General features: G+C 43.6%; 1 protein-coding gene across 4 annotated transcripts in view; it reads right to left on the minus strand.

The window, feature by feature from the left end:
* ripor3 (RIPOR family member 3) overlaps positions 1-8,686 on the minus strand; it is a 61,324-nt gene extending 52,638 nt beyond the window's left edge. For all 4 annotated transcript variants that reach the window (XR_013935271.1, XM_080461281.1, XM_080461280.1 and 1 more), the window contains exon 1: positions 8,247-8,686. The gene's annotated coding sequence lies outside the window, so the exon portion shown is untranslated. The remainder of the gene's footprint in view (positions 1-8,246) is intronic.
* Between the last annotated feature and the right edge of the window lie 6,314 nt (positions 8,687-15,000).

Here is a 15,000-nt window from a genome sequence, read left to right on the forward strand (position 1 = left end):
GCACAACACCACCAGTACAACACCATCACTACAACACCATCACTACAACACCATCAGTACAACACCACCAGTAAAACACCACCAGTACAACACCATCACTACAACACCATCACTACAACACCATCAGCACAACACCACCAGTACAACACCATCACTACAACACCATCAGCACAACACCACCAGTACAACACCATCACTACAACACCATCACTACAACACCATCAGTACAACACCACCAGTAAAACACCACCAGTACAACACCATCACTACAACACCATCAGTACATCACCATCAGCACAACACCACCAGTACAACACCATCACTACAACACCATCACTACAACACCATCAGTACAACACCACCAGTAAAACACCACCAGTACAACACCATCAGTACAACACCATCGGTACAACACCACCAGTACAACACCATCAGTACATCACCATCAGTACAACACCACCGCTACAACACCATCAGTACAACACCATCAGTACATCACCATCAGTACAACACCACCACTACAACACCATCAGTACAACACCATCACTACAACACCATCACTACAACACCATCAGTACATCACCATCAGTACAACACCACCACTACAACACCATCAGTACAACACCATCAGTACATCACCATCAGTACAACACCACCACTACAACACCATCAGTACAACACCATCAGTACAACACCATCACTACAACACCATCACTACAACACCACCAGTACAACACCACCACTACAACACCATCACTACAACACCATCACTACAACACCACCAGTACACCATCAGTACAACACCATCACTACAACACCATCACTACAACACCACCACTACAACACCACCAGTACAACACCATCACTACAACACCACCAGTACAACACCATCACTACAACACCATCAGTAAAACACCACCAGTACAACACCATCAGTACAACACCACCAGTACAACACCATCAGTACAACACCATCACTACAACACCATCAGTACAACACCACCATTAGAACACCACAAGTACAACACCACCAGTACAACACCATCAGTACAACACCACCAGTACAACACCATCAGTACATCACCACCATTACAACACCATCACTACAACACCATCAGTACAACACCATCAGTACAACACCACCATTAGAACACCACAAGTACAACACCACCAGTACAACACCATCAGTACATCACCACCATTACAACACCATCACTACAACACCATCAGTACAACACCACCAGTACAACACCATCACTACAACACCACCAATACAACACCACCAGTACAACACCACCAGTACAACACCACCAGTACATCACCATCAGTACAACACCATCAGTACATCACCATCAGTACAACACCATCAGTACAACACCACCATTACAACACCATCAGTACAACACCATCAGTACAACACCATCACTACAACACCATCAGTACAACACCACCATTACAACACCACCAGTACAACACCACCAGTACAACACCACCAGTACATCACCATCAGTACAACACAACCAGTACAACACCATCACTACAACACCATCAGTACATCACCACCAGTACAACACCATCACTACAACACCATCAGTACAACACCACCAGTACAACAGCATCAGTACAACACCACCATTACAACACCACCAGTACAACACCACCAGTACAACACCAGTACAACACCATCACTACAACACCATCAGTACAACACCACCATTACAACACCACCAGTACAACTCCACCAGTACAACACCATCAGTACAACACCACCATTACAACACCATCAGTACAACACCATCAGTACAACACCACCAGTACAACACCACCAGTACAACACCACCAGTACAACACCACCAGTACAACACAACCAGTACAACACCACCACTACAACACAACCAGTACAACACCACCACTACAACACCATCAGTACAACACCATCACCATCTGTTCTTCTGGAGCGTCTCTCTCAATAGACATTATCGGTCAGTAAATGAACGGCTGGTGGATTTTTCTGCAACACTTCAGTTTTCCTTCGCTGGGAGAAATGGTATGTAAAGTGACCTTGTGAAGCATGCGCTGGATTTTTCTCCGGGTTCATCGTTTCCCCAGAGGGTCAGACGACCTGGAGGTCACAGATCTGAGAGCCTGTTGGCTGACGTCAGGAGGCTAATTGGAAGCAGCTCAAGTCGAGTGTCTGAGGAGGAGTGAGTCGCTCTGGTGACAACAAACAGAAAACACTGTCCGGAGTTCATGACGGGGCCACGCTTGATAGAGGAGGGAGATGCTCTATAATCTGATGTTAGAGGAGGAAGATGCTCTACAATCTGGTGTTAGAGGAGGAAGAGGCACTATAATCTGATGTTAGAGGAGGGAGAGGCTCCATAATCTGATGTCAGAGGAGGAAGATCCTCTACAATCTGGTGTGAGGAGGAAGAGGCGCTATAATCTGATGTTAGAGGAGGGAGATGCTCTATAATCTGATGTTAGAGGAGGAAGATGCTCTACAATCTGGTGTTAGAGGAGGAAGAGGCGCTATAATCTGATGTTAGAGGAGGGAGATGCTCTACAATCTGATGTCAGAGGAGGGAGAGGCTCTATAATCTCATATTAGAGGAGGAAGATGGTCTACAATCTGATGTCAGAGGAGGGAGAGGCTCTATAATCTCATGTCAGAGGAGGGAGAGGCTCTATAATCTGGTGTTAGAGGAGGAAGATGCTCCATAATCTGATGTTAACAGAGACATATTCTAGTTTAAATATCTTCACTTTGCTTCGCAGCCTTCAAATGTTTCAGAGCTCAAAGTTTCTCCAGGAATTAATCTTCCATTCAGTCGATTCAACAGAAGTCAAACACTTCCTCCAAGTGCTAGAGCAGCTTCTGAATGCTCAACAGTCATGTTGTCAGAGTGACAATGAAACTGCAGTGACAACAACACTGAGCGTCCTCACGCCTCATTAGAGCTCAACAACAAACAGCAGTAATCTCATTACACTGCCACTGTCTGCAGCCGCTCTGCTCCTGGAGCCATTCAGACCACAGTCATATGGTCAGCAGGGATTTACACTCCTCCAGAGTCTGTGGACACACTCCACCAGAGTCTGTGGACACACTCCACCAGAGTCTGTGGACACACTCCTCCAGCGTCTGTGGACACACTCCTCCAGAGTCTGTGGACACACTCCTCCAGCGTCTGTTGACACACACCTCCAGCGTCTGTGGACACACTCCACCAGAGTCTGTGGACACACTCCTCCAGAGTCTGTGGACACACTCCACCAGAGTCTGTTGACACACTCCTCCAGAGTCTGTGGACACACTCCACCAGAGTCTGTGGACACACTCCTCCAGCGTCTGTGGACACACTCCTCCAGAGTCTGTTGACACACTCCACCAGAGTCTGTGGACACACTCCTCCAGCGTCTGTGGACACACTCCACCAGAGTCTGTGGACACACTCCTCCAGAGTCTGTGGACACACTCCTCCAGAGTCTGTTGACACACTCCTCCAGCGTCTGTTGACACACTCCACCAGAGTCTGTGGACACACTCCACCAGCAACAAGTGATTTAATGCTGCTCCATTCAGACCAGCGAGCTCCTGCTGGGGCCACGTAAAGACTGACACACACACACACACACACACACACACACACACACACACACACACAAAATGCAAATACCACCAACTCAACGTGAGAAAACAAAGAACTCAGGGAGAAACTCTCTGGAACAAAGTCCTGGTGGGAGGATGGAGGGGTGATGGAGGAGGGGGAGTGATGAACGAGGGGGGAGGGGGGTGATGGAGGTGGGGGGAGGGTTGATGGGGCGGGTGGGGGTGGGAAGCACCGAGGCCCAGCATGCAGCCGATTCTGACCCGACTGGTTGTTGATGTTTTCTCTGGCAGTTTGCCAACTGAGGTTCATGAGAAACTGGAGCTCAGAGAGAAAAACCTCCATCTGAGAGGAACTGATGGAGGAACTGATGGAGGAACTGATGGAGGAACTGATGAACTGATGGAGGAACTGATGGAGGAACTGATGGAGGAACTGATGAACTGATGGAGGAACTGATGGAGGAACTGATGGAGGAACTGATGGAGGAACTGATGGAGGAACTGATGAACTGATGGAGGAACTGATGGAGGAACTGATGGAGGAACTGATGGAGGAACTGATGGAGAGAACCGGAAGCAGATAAATAAAATGCTGATTAAAGCTGATTTCCATGAAAATGGACGTCGTTTTCAAAATGTTGCCGTTTGATCATGAAACTTCTCTGAAACGAAAATCAATTTGTTGTCACTTGAAACGTTGTCGTGGAAACGAAGATTGAAGGTTGACGTTGGTTTAACTAAAAATCCTGTCGCTGCGACAAGAAGATATCTTCTTTAGATTTTGTTGCATGAAAGTGAGAAAATGAGTGAAACGTTGTGAATTTGGTTTCTCTCACTGCTTCACTGCTTCACAGCTTGTTCTAATGCTCTAATGTTCTAATGCTCTAATGTTCTAATGTTCTAATGTTCTAATGCTCTAATGTTCTAATGCTCTATTGTTCTATTGTTCTAATGTTCTAATGTTCTATTGTTCTAATGTTCTAATGTTCTAATGTTCTAATGTTCTAATGTTCTAATATTCCAATGTTCTAATGCTCTAATGTTCTAATGTTCTAATGTTCCAATGTTCTAATGTTCTAATGTTCCAATGTTCTAATGTTCTAATGCTCTAATGCTCTAATATTCTAATGTTCCAATGTTCTAATGTTCTAATGCTCTAATGCTCTAATATTCTAATGTTCTAATGCTCTAATGCTCTAATGCTCTAATATTCTAATGTTCTAATGCTCCAATGTTCTAATGTTCCAATGTTCTAATGCTCTAATGTTCCAATGTTCTAATGTTCTAATGTTCCAATGTTCTAATGCTCTAATGTTCTAATGTTCCAATGTTCTAATGTTCTAATGTTCTAATGCTCTAGTGTTCCAATGTTCTAATGCTCTAATGTTCTAATGTTCCAATGTTCTAATGTTCTAATGCTCTAGTGTTCTAATGTTCTAATGCTCCAATGTTCTAATGTTCTAATGTTCCAATGTTCTAATATTCTAATGTTCTAATGTTCCAATGTTCTAATGCTCTAATGTTCCAATATTCTAATGTTCCAATGTTCTAATGTTCTAATGTTCTAATATTCTAATATTCTAATGTTCTAATGCTCTAATGTTCTAATGTTCTATTGTTCTAATGCTCTAATGCTCTAATGCTCTAATATTCTAATGTTCTATTGTTCTTATATTCTAATGTTCTAATATTCTAATGTTCTATTGTTCTAATATTCTAATGTTCTAATGCTCCAATGTTCTAATGTTCCAATGTTCTAATGTTCTAATGTTCTAATATTCTAATATTCTAATATTCTAATGTTCTATTGTTCTAATATTCTAATGTTCTAATGCTCCAATGTTCTAATGTTCCAATGTTCTAATGTTCTAATGTTCTAATGTTCCAATGTTCTAATGTTCTAATGTTCTAATGCTCTAGTGTTCCAATGTTCTAATGCTCTAATGTTCTATTGTTCTAATGCTCTAATGCTCTAATATTCTAATGTTCTAATGCTCCAATGTTCTAATGTTCCAATGTTCTAATGTTCTAATGTTCTAATGTTCTAATATTCTAATGCTCTAATGCTCTATTGTTCTAATGTTCTAATGTTTTAAAGTTCCAATGTTCTAATATTCTAATGTTCTAATGTTCTAATATTCTAATATTCTAATGCTCTAATATTCTAATGTTCTAATGCTCTAATGCTCTATTGTTCTAATGTTCTAATGTTCTACAGTTCCAATGTTCTAATATTCTAATGTTCTAATGCTCCAATGTTCTAATATTCTAATGCTCTAATGCTCTATTGTTCTAATGTTCTAATGTTCTAAAGTTCCAATGTTCTAATATTCTAATGTTCTAATGTTCTAATATTCTAATGTTCTAATGCTCTAATGCTCTATTGTTCTAATGTTCTAATGTTTTAAAGTTCCAATGTTCTAATATTCTAATGTTCTAATGCTCTAATATTCTAATGTTCTAATGCTCTAATGCTCTATTGTTCTAATGTTCTAATGTTCTACAGTTCCAATGTTCTAATATTCTAATGTTCTAATGCTCCAATGTTCTAATATTCTAATGCTCTAATGCTCTATTGTTCTAATGTTCTAATGTTCTAAAGTTCCAATGTTCTAATATTCTAATGTTCTAATGTTCTAATATTCTAATATTCTAATGCTCCAATGTTCTAATATTCTAATGCTCTAATGTTCTAATGTTCTAACCACACAGTGGAACAAGTTCCGCCAAAGTTTCTACAAGAAGCATCATGTTTTTTAATTCTGTAGAGATGAAACTTTAGATTTGAAAATAAAGTGGACGGGAGGATAAAACTGGTGCTACAGAGCAAAATGAGGAGTGGGAGCAGCGTCTCCAGGACGCAAAACTGCAGCAAAACCAACATGTGAAGTGTCGAGTAACAGTTTGTGTGTCCTGGACAGGCTGCCTGATAAACACTGGACAGACAGGACAATCGCTCACTGAAGACCTAATGACCACAAACACATTTGATCTGAAGGACAGCGCGCTGGACGCAGCGCAGCGCGCCGAGCGCTGGACGCCGAGCGCTGGACGCCGAGCGCTGGACGCCGAGCGCTGGACGCAGCGCAGCGCGCTGGACGCCGCGCGCTGGACGCCGCGCGCTGGACGCCGCGCGCTGGACGCCGCGCGCTGGACGCCGCGCGCTGGACGCCGCGCGCTGGACGCCGAGCGCTGGACGCCGAGCGCTGGACGCCGTGCGCTGGACGCCGTGCGCTGGACGCCGCGCGCTGGACGCCGCGCGCTGGACGCCGCGCGCTGGACGCCGCGCGCTGCAGCAACACAGCGACAAGCAGCCAGCTGTGGACTTTCATCTGCTCAGCAGGAATTTAGCATTAAAATACATTTTGTATTTTTTTTACATTAAAATTAAAACATTCTGCATCAAAATGTGAACATTTTAGTCAAATACTAAATTAAGAGGTTTTTTGCATTGAAACATGAAAACTTGTTTTAATAATAATATGTAGATATTTTATTAGATAAATGTTGAATAAATTCTATTTGCTGCTTTGACATGCTACATGTTTAGCATTTTAGCATTAAAATACAAAATTTAAATGAATAAATGTAAAATTTTGCATTAAAATGCTAAAAAGCATTAAAATGATGATATTTTGCATTAAAATATGGAAATTTGTCATTCAACTGCTGAATTAGGTTTTTAAAACTTTGTATTAAAATATGAACATTTTAGATTCAAAAGCTAAAATATAAACAGATAAATGCTGCAATTTTAGCATTTTAGCATCAAAAGCTTAAATCTTAATTAAATGCTAACTAAACGTTAAATGTGGCTTTGAAATGCTTTTTTTTTTTAGCATTTTAACATTAAAATACACAATTTAAAAAGACAGGTGCTAAATTTAGCATTAAAATGCTGAAGATCATTAAAATGAGAACATTTGGTCTGAAAATAAAGACATTTGGCATTAATCTGCTAAATTAGGAGGCTGTTCTGAAATATGGGAACTTTGAATTAAAACATGGAAATTTTAGATTAAAAGGCAAATTATAAATAGGTAAAACCTTTTAATATTTTTGCATCAAAATGTAAAATTTTAATTAGATAAATGTCAAATGCAGCATGGATTAAAATACAGAATTTATTTGCATTTTTGTAGAAAATAGCTAAAATTGGAATAAATAAATATAATTTTTAGTATTAAAATGCTGAAAAACATTAAAATGAGGAAATTTTGCCAAAACAAATCTGGAAATTTGGCATTCAACAGGTTTTCTGCTTTGAAAAATAGAAACTTTATATTAAGATATGTACATTTTAGATTAAAAAGCTAAATTATGAAAAGATAAATGCTTCTTTTTTACCATTTAGCATCAAAATGCTAAATTTAAATACATAAATGCTAAATTTGCATTTTAAACAGATAATCTACCAGCAAGTTGACTTGTGGATCAATTTAACATAAAAAAGAGATAAAAAAACAGACATTTCAGAGCAAAAAACTACCAAAGTAAAGGTGCAGAAGACTTTGATAGTAAAACGTGCAGCAGCAGCAGCTTCAGGCTGACCTGAACTCGTCACTTCCCTCTGAAGTAAAACATTATTGATCAGTGACATCATCGATTAGAAGCTTTAAAATGTTTCACCAACCTGACGGGATGAAGGAGCCTCGTTCCCCAGTCCAGTGTGTGTGTGTGTGTGTGTGTGTGTGTGTGTGTGTGTGTGTGTGTGTGTGTGTGTGTGTGTGTGTGTGTGTGTGTGTGTGTGTGTGTGTGCCTGCTCCCTCCTGATAGCGGCGTTCAGCAGAAAGTTTCTCGACCAGACGAAATGAATCCACTTTCTTTTTGCTCTTTTCCTCCTCCTCTTCTTCTTCTTCCTCTCAAGTCTCCTCTCTTCTTCTCTGCTCTCTCCTGGTCTCACACACTTTCTCCCCCCTCTGTTCCCTCTGCTCTCTCTCTCTCTCTCTCTCTCTCTCTCTCTCTCACTCTCTTACTCTCTCTCTCTCTGCTCTCTCTCTCTCTCTCTCTCTCACTCTATGCTCTCTCTCTCTCTCTCTCTGCTCTCTCTCTCTCTCTCTCTCTCTCTCACTCTATGCTCTCTCTCTCTCTGCTCTCTCTCTCTCTCTGCTCTCTCTCTCTCTTACTCTCTCTCTCTCTGCTCTCTCTCTCTCTCTCACTCTATGCTCTCTCTCTCTCTCTCTCTCTCTCTCTCTCTCTCTCTCTCTCTCGCCACTCCCTTTCCTGGCTCTCCTCTCCTCTTTCAGGTCCTCCCTCCCTCCATATCTGCAGCTAACTTCTTTTAATCCACTCAGAAAGTTTTCTTTCTCTTCTTTTCTCACTCTTCCTCCGTCATCACTTGTCGTTCTCATCTGTCGCTCAATGCTTCTCCTCTTTCACCCTCATCCTTCCCTCGCTTCTTTCTTCACCTTCATCCTCTGTCATTCACAACATGATTTTCTCATCCGTCTGTTTTTCACTCCATTCTTTTATTTTATGAAGTCATTTGCTCCTTTCTTTCATTCTCAGCTCCTTTCTTCCTTTTTAATTTTCTTTCCTCCCTTCTTTGTTTTTTTTAATTTATTTTCCTTTTTTCTTCTAAAGTTGTTTTAATTGACCTTCAATCTTCTAACATTCCTCTGAACCTTTCTTCTCCTCCTCCTTCACTTTACTTTCTTTTTGTTTTTTTGTTCTTCTTGTCGTTCTTCTTGTCGTTCTTCTACTCGGCCTGAGCTGTAAATCGTCCGTGTTCCCCCTCTCTCTCTCCTCTCTTCCTTCCCATCCCCCCATCGCTCCGCTTGGTGAGGATCATGTTGGGGGGGGGGGGAGTTCTCTACCTCACAGGCCATTCACAGATTCTTCCCTTCATTACATCACGTGGGGAAATAACTCACTTCAGTATAATACTAAATGTATACAGTATAATACTAAATGTATACAGTATAATACTGTATACAGTAAAATACTGACTATACTCATCATAATATGAAAACAGTAACAGTTAGCCGGGGCTAGCGTTAGCTACGTGGAGTTTCTCCTTCAGCGTCACATTCTGGTTGAAAAACAACGTTTCTGAGAGTCACAGCGATAAATCCACCGTCTCCCCAAGACAGCGTGGAGACAGTGGACATAGCGTGGAGGTAGAGTGGAGACAAAGTGTAGACAGAGTGGAGACAAAGTGGAGACAAAGTGTAGACAGAGTGGAGACAGAGTGGAGACAAAGTGGAGACAAGTGGAGACAGAGTGGAAACAGAGTGGAGACAGAGTGGAGATGGAGTGGAGACAGAGTGGAGATGGAGTGGAGACAGAGTGGAGACGGAGTGGAGACAGAGTGGAGACAGAGTGGAGACAAGTGGAGACACAGTGGAGACGGAGTGGAGACAGAGTGGAAACAGAGTGGAGACAGAGTGGAGACGGAGTGGAGATGGAGTGGAGACAAAGTGGAGACAGAGTGGAGACGGAGTGGAGACAGAGTGGAGATGGAGTGGAGACAGAGTGGAGACAGAGTGGAGACAGAGTTGAGATACAGTGGAGACGGAGTGGAGATGGAGTGGAGACACAGTGGAGACGGAGTGGAGACAGAGTGGAAACAGAGTGGAGACACAGTGGAGACGGAGTGGAGACACAGTGGAGACACAGTGGAGACGGAGTGGAGACAGAGTGGAGACACAGTGGAGACGGAGTGGAGACAGAGTTGAGATACAGTGGAGACGGAGTGGAGATGGAGTGGAGACACAGTGGAGACGGAGTGGAGACAGTGGAGACAGAGTGGAGACGGAGTGGAGATGGAGTGGAGACCCAGTGGAGACGGAGTGGAGACACAGTGGAGACGGAGTGGAGATGGAGTGGAGACAGAGTGGAGACGGAGTGGAGACAGAGTGGAGACAGAGTGGAGACAAGTGGAGACACAGTGGAGACGGAGTGGAGACAGAGTGGAGACACAGTGGAGACGGAGTGGAGACAGAGTTGAGATACAGTGGAGACGGAGTGGAGATGGAGTGGAGACCCAGTGGAGACGGAGTGGAGACACAGTGGAGACGGAGTGGAGATGGAGTGGAGACACAGTGGAGACGGAGTGGAGACGGAGTGGAGACAGAGTGGAGACGGAGTGGAGATGGAGTGGAGACGGAGTGGAGACGGAGTGGAGACGGAGTGGAGACACAGTGGAGACAGAGTGGAGATGGAGTGGAGACACAGTGGAGACGGAGTGGAGACCCAGTGGAGACGGAGTGGAGACCCAGTGGAGACGGAGTGGAGATGGAGTGGAGACCCAGTGGAGACGGAGTGGAGACCCAGTGGAGACGGAGTGGAGACCCAGTGGAGACGGAGTGGAGATGGAGTGGAGACCCAGTGGAGACGGAGTACAGTGGAGATGGAGTGGAGACAGAGTGGAGACAGAGTGGAGACACAGTGGAGACGGAGTGGAGATGGAGTGGAGACACAGTGGAGACGGAGTGGAGACAGAGTTGAGATACAGTGGAGACGGAGTGGAGACAGAGTGGAGACACAGTGGAGACGGAGTGGAGACAGTGGAGACAGAGTGGAGACGGAGTGGAGATGGAGTGGAGACCCAGTGGAGACGGAGTGGAGACACAGTGGAGACGGAGTGGAGATGGAGTGGAGACAGAGTGGAGACGGAGTGGAGACAGAGTGGAGACAGAGTGGAGACAAGTGGAGACACAGTGGAGACGGAGTGGAGACAGAGTGGAGACACAGTGGAGACGGAGTGGAGACAGAGTTGAGATACAGTGGAGACGGAGTGGAGATGGAGTGGAGACCCAGTGGAGACGGAGTGGAGACACAGTGGAGACGGAGTGGAGATGGAGTGGAGACACAGTGGAGACGGAGTGGAGATGGAGTGGAGACGGAGTGGAGACGGAGTGGAGACACAGTGGAGACGGAGTGGAGACCCAGTGGAGACCCAGTGGAGACGGAGTGGAGATGGAGTGGAGACCCAGTGGAGACGGAGTACAGTGGAGATGGAGTGGAGACAGAGTGGAGACACAGTGGAGACGGAGTGGAGACAGAGTGGAGACAGAGTGGAGACAGAGTGGACCAACTGCCTGTTCTCAGTAAAGCTCACTGGAGAGACTCTTTTAGACTGAAATTCAAGACGGAGACTGGATTTAAAGAAACACTTGAATTTGACTGTTGTTGGACACGATGATGTAAAATTCACGTTCCAATGTTTTCAGTAAGAATCGTCTCTAAACCTGGAATGAATCAATCAACCAATCAAATCCAACCACATCGGCTGCGTTTCCATGGAAACCAACATCATTTTTTCTTTTCTGGGGAAGCAGATATTTTCCTCTCGACTGTCAGCATCACACACACACACACACACACACACACACACACACACACACACACACACACACACACACACACACACACACACACACACACACACACACACACACAGCTGTCACGGTGAGTGTGTGAGGAGGGAGTGGGGAGGCCTCCAGACACACAGGAGGTCTCTTTCTTCTTATCTCTGTCTGCCACGTGTGTGTGTGTGTGTGTGTGTGTGTGTGTGTGTGTGTGTGTGTGTGTGTGTGTGTGTGTGTGTGTGTGTGTGTGTGTGTGTGTGTGTGTGTGTGTGTGTGTGTGTGTGTGTGCACCAGTACTGTTTTTGCTAGTGTAATTTATTCATTTAAATCACCTCATTTTGGGATTAAATCCTCCCAGATTCAAGTGCAGATTAATGTAGATAATATCAAATATATACGTATATAATCAGAAACATGGGGCCACATTGAGTATGTCTGTTACTTTCATGGGATTATTCTGGATTATTAGAGTTAGAACGTGTTGAGAAGAAGTGATTTTCCATTAAAAGTAACTGAGATTACTGTGTTTGTTCACACTGTGGTGATTCTGGACCAGCAGATCAATGTAAAGATCGACTCCCTCTGGAATGTCACTGGAAGGTTCCCATTGGGAGAAATGTGTGTGAACACGGTCAAACTGGGAATTTCCCACTGGGAAAGTGGGAACTTTCAGGTTAGGAATGACTCACCATGGCAGCTGCTTTGGAGGAAGTGAATATTTCTGCTTGTCGGGGAACTCTACACTGAGGGTAACCTTTGTTTCCTTCACGTCCTCGTTTGTGTGGAAAAACACTTTTCACCGTCCGTCCCCTCCCTGGAAACTCTCTGACTTCCAGGACTCGTCGTTTCCCAGAGCGACGGCCAATCACGTGGCTGCTTGTCATAAGCTTTACAGGGTGAGAAAGAAAAGCAGGTGAAAAGAAAGACGACACCTTCAGAAACACTCTTGGATTATTGGAAAGCAGGAAAACACATCAGCCTTTACAGTCATGAAATGTTCCAGAGTTTCCTCACTCTGCAAGTCTTAAAGATGGAATAGAAATGTTTCCTCAAGTGAACCTATGCACTTTGTTTACACTCCTTTAGATGTTAAAATCCTGATTGGAGCTATAGGAACCGGAGTGCTGGAAGCTCCGCCTCCATTCTACTGGTAGAAAACCTATTGACCTCCAGGGGGCAGCACTGAGAACCAAGAGTTCTGTAGAAAACCTATTGACCTCCAGGGGGCAGCACTGAGAACTGAGAGTTCTGTAGAAAACCTATTGACCTTCAGAGGGCAGCACTGAGAACCAAGAGTTCTGTAGAAAACCTATTGACCTCCAGGGGGCAGCACTGAGAACCAAGAGTTCTGTAGAAAACCTATTGACCTCCAGGGGGCAGCACTGAGAACCAAGAGTTCTGTAGAAAACCTATTGACCTCCAGGGGGCAGCACTGAGAACCAAGAGTTCTGTAGAAAACCTATTGACCTCCAGGGGGCAGCACTGAGAACCAAGAGTTCTGTAGAAAACCTATTGACCTCCAGGGGGCAGCACTGAGAACCGAGAGTTCTGCTGGATCACGTGAGACTAACGGTCTTTAACCAATGATGAAGCTGCTTATTAACAGATTTTATATAAAAGTCGAGCGCCACGTCACACGGCTGTAGTCTGAATAAATCTGAGACTTTTTAAAAAGTAATTTGATCAAGATAACTGAGGATTATTAAGAACAGTTGCAGGGAATAATCTCTCATGTCCAGTAGATGTGTTTTGTTGTTGTAATTCTGTTTTTCAATCAAGAAACTCCAGATAAAGTGTTTGTGTTTCTTCTGCATGTGAAGTGTATTAGACTTTATGTTTTTAATCAATGTATTTAAAGTCCTGAGCAGAGCAGAGCAGTGAACAGTATTATCCTCTTCCACTGCAGCATGACGCCCTCTGCTGGTAATGTGATGCTACTCACTCTGTCTTTTCTCCACTGAGTGAGAAACTGGACGTCAACGCGAGTCCCTGAGTTTCTTTTCCCTCTTAAACACAAACAAGATGAAGATGAAGGGAGAAGAAAGCACATTTTGGTATTTTCTCATGTTTCCCAGCCGATGCTGAAGTGAAACAAGAATGTCTCTGAAACACGAATGTCTCTGAAACACAAACATCTCTGAAACATGAATGTCTCTGAAACAGGAATGTCTCTGAAACACAAAGGTCTCTGAAACACAAAGGTCTCTGAAACAGAAACGTCTCTGAAACACAAACGTCTCTGAAACACGAATGTCTCTGAAACACGAATGTCTCTGAAACAAGAATGTCTCTGAAACACAAACGTCTCTGAAACACAAAGGTCTCTGAAACACAAAGGTCTCTGAAACACAAATGTCTCTGAAACACGAATGTCTCTGAAACACGAATGTCTCTGAAACACAAAGGTCTCTGAAACACGAATGTCTCTGAAACAGAAACGTCTCTGAAACACAAAGGTCTCTGAAACACAAACGTCTCTGAAACACAAAGGTCTCTGAAACACAAACGTCTCTGAAACAAGAATGTCTCTGAAACACGAATGTCTCTGAAACAGCAACGTCTCTGAAACAAGAATGTCTCTGAAACAAGAATGTCTCTGAAACACGAATGTCTCTGAAACAGAAACGTCTCTGAAACAAGAATGTCTCTGAAACAGAAACGTCTCTGAAACAAGAATGTCTCTGAAACACGAATGTCTCTGAAACACGAATGTCTCTGAAACACGAATGTCTCTGAAACACAAAGGTCTCTGAAACAAGAATGTCTCTGAAACACGAATGTCTCTGAAACAGAAACGTCTCTGAAACACAAACGTCTCTGAAACAAGAATGTCTCTGAAACACGAATGTCTCTGAAACAGCAACGTCTCTGAAACAAGAATGTCTCTGAAACAAGAAGGTCTCTGAAACACGAATGTCTCTGAAACAGAAACGTCTCTGAAACAAGAATGTCTCTGAAACATGAATGTCTCTGAAACACGAATGTCTCTGAAACACAAAGGTCTCTGAATCATAAATGTCTCTGAAACAAGAATGTCTCTGAAACACGAATGTCTCTGAAACAGAAATGTCTCTG

Source organism: Lipophrys pholis (genome assembly GCF_963383615.2).
Source record: "Lipophrys pholis genome assembly, chromosome: 4".
Taxonomy (NCBI): Eukaryota; Metazoa; Chordata; class Actinopteri; order Blenniiformes; family Blenniidae; genus Lipophrys; species Lipophrys pholis.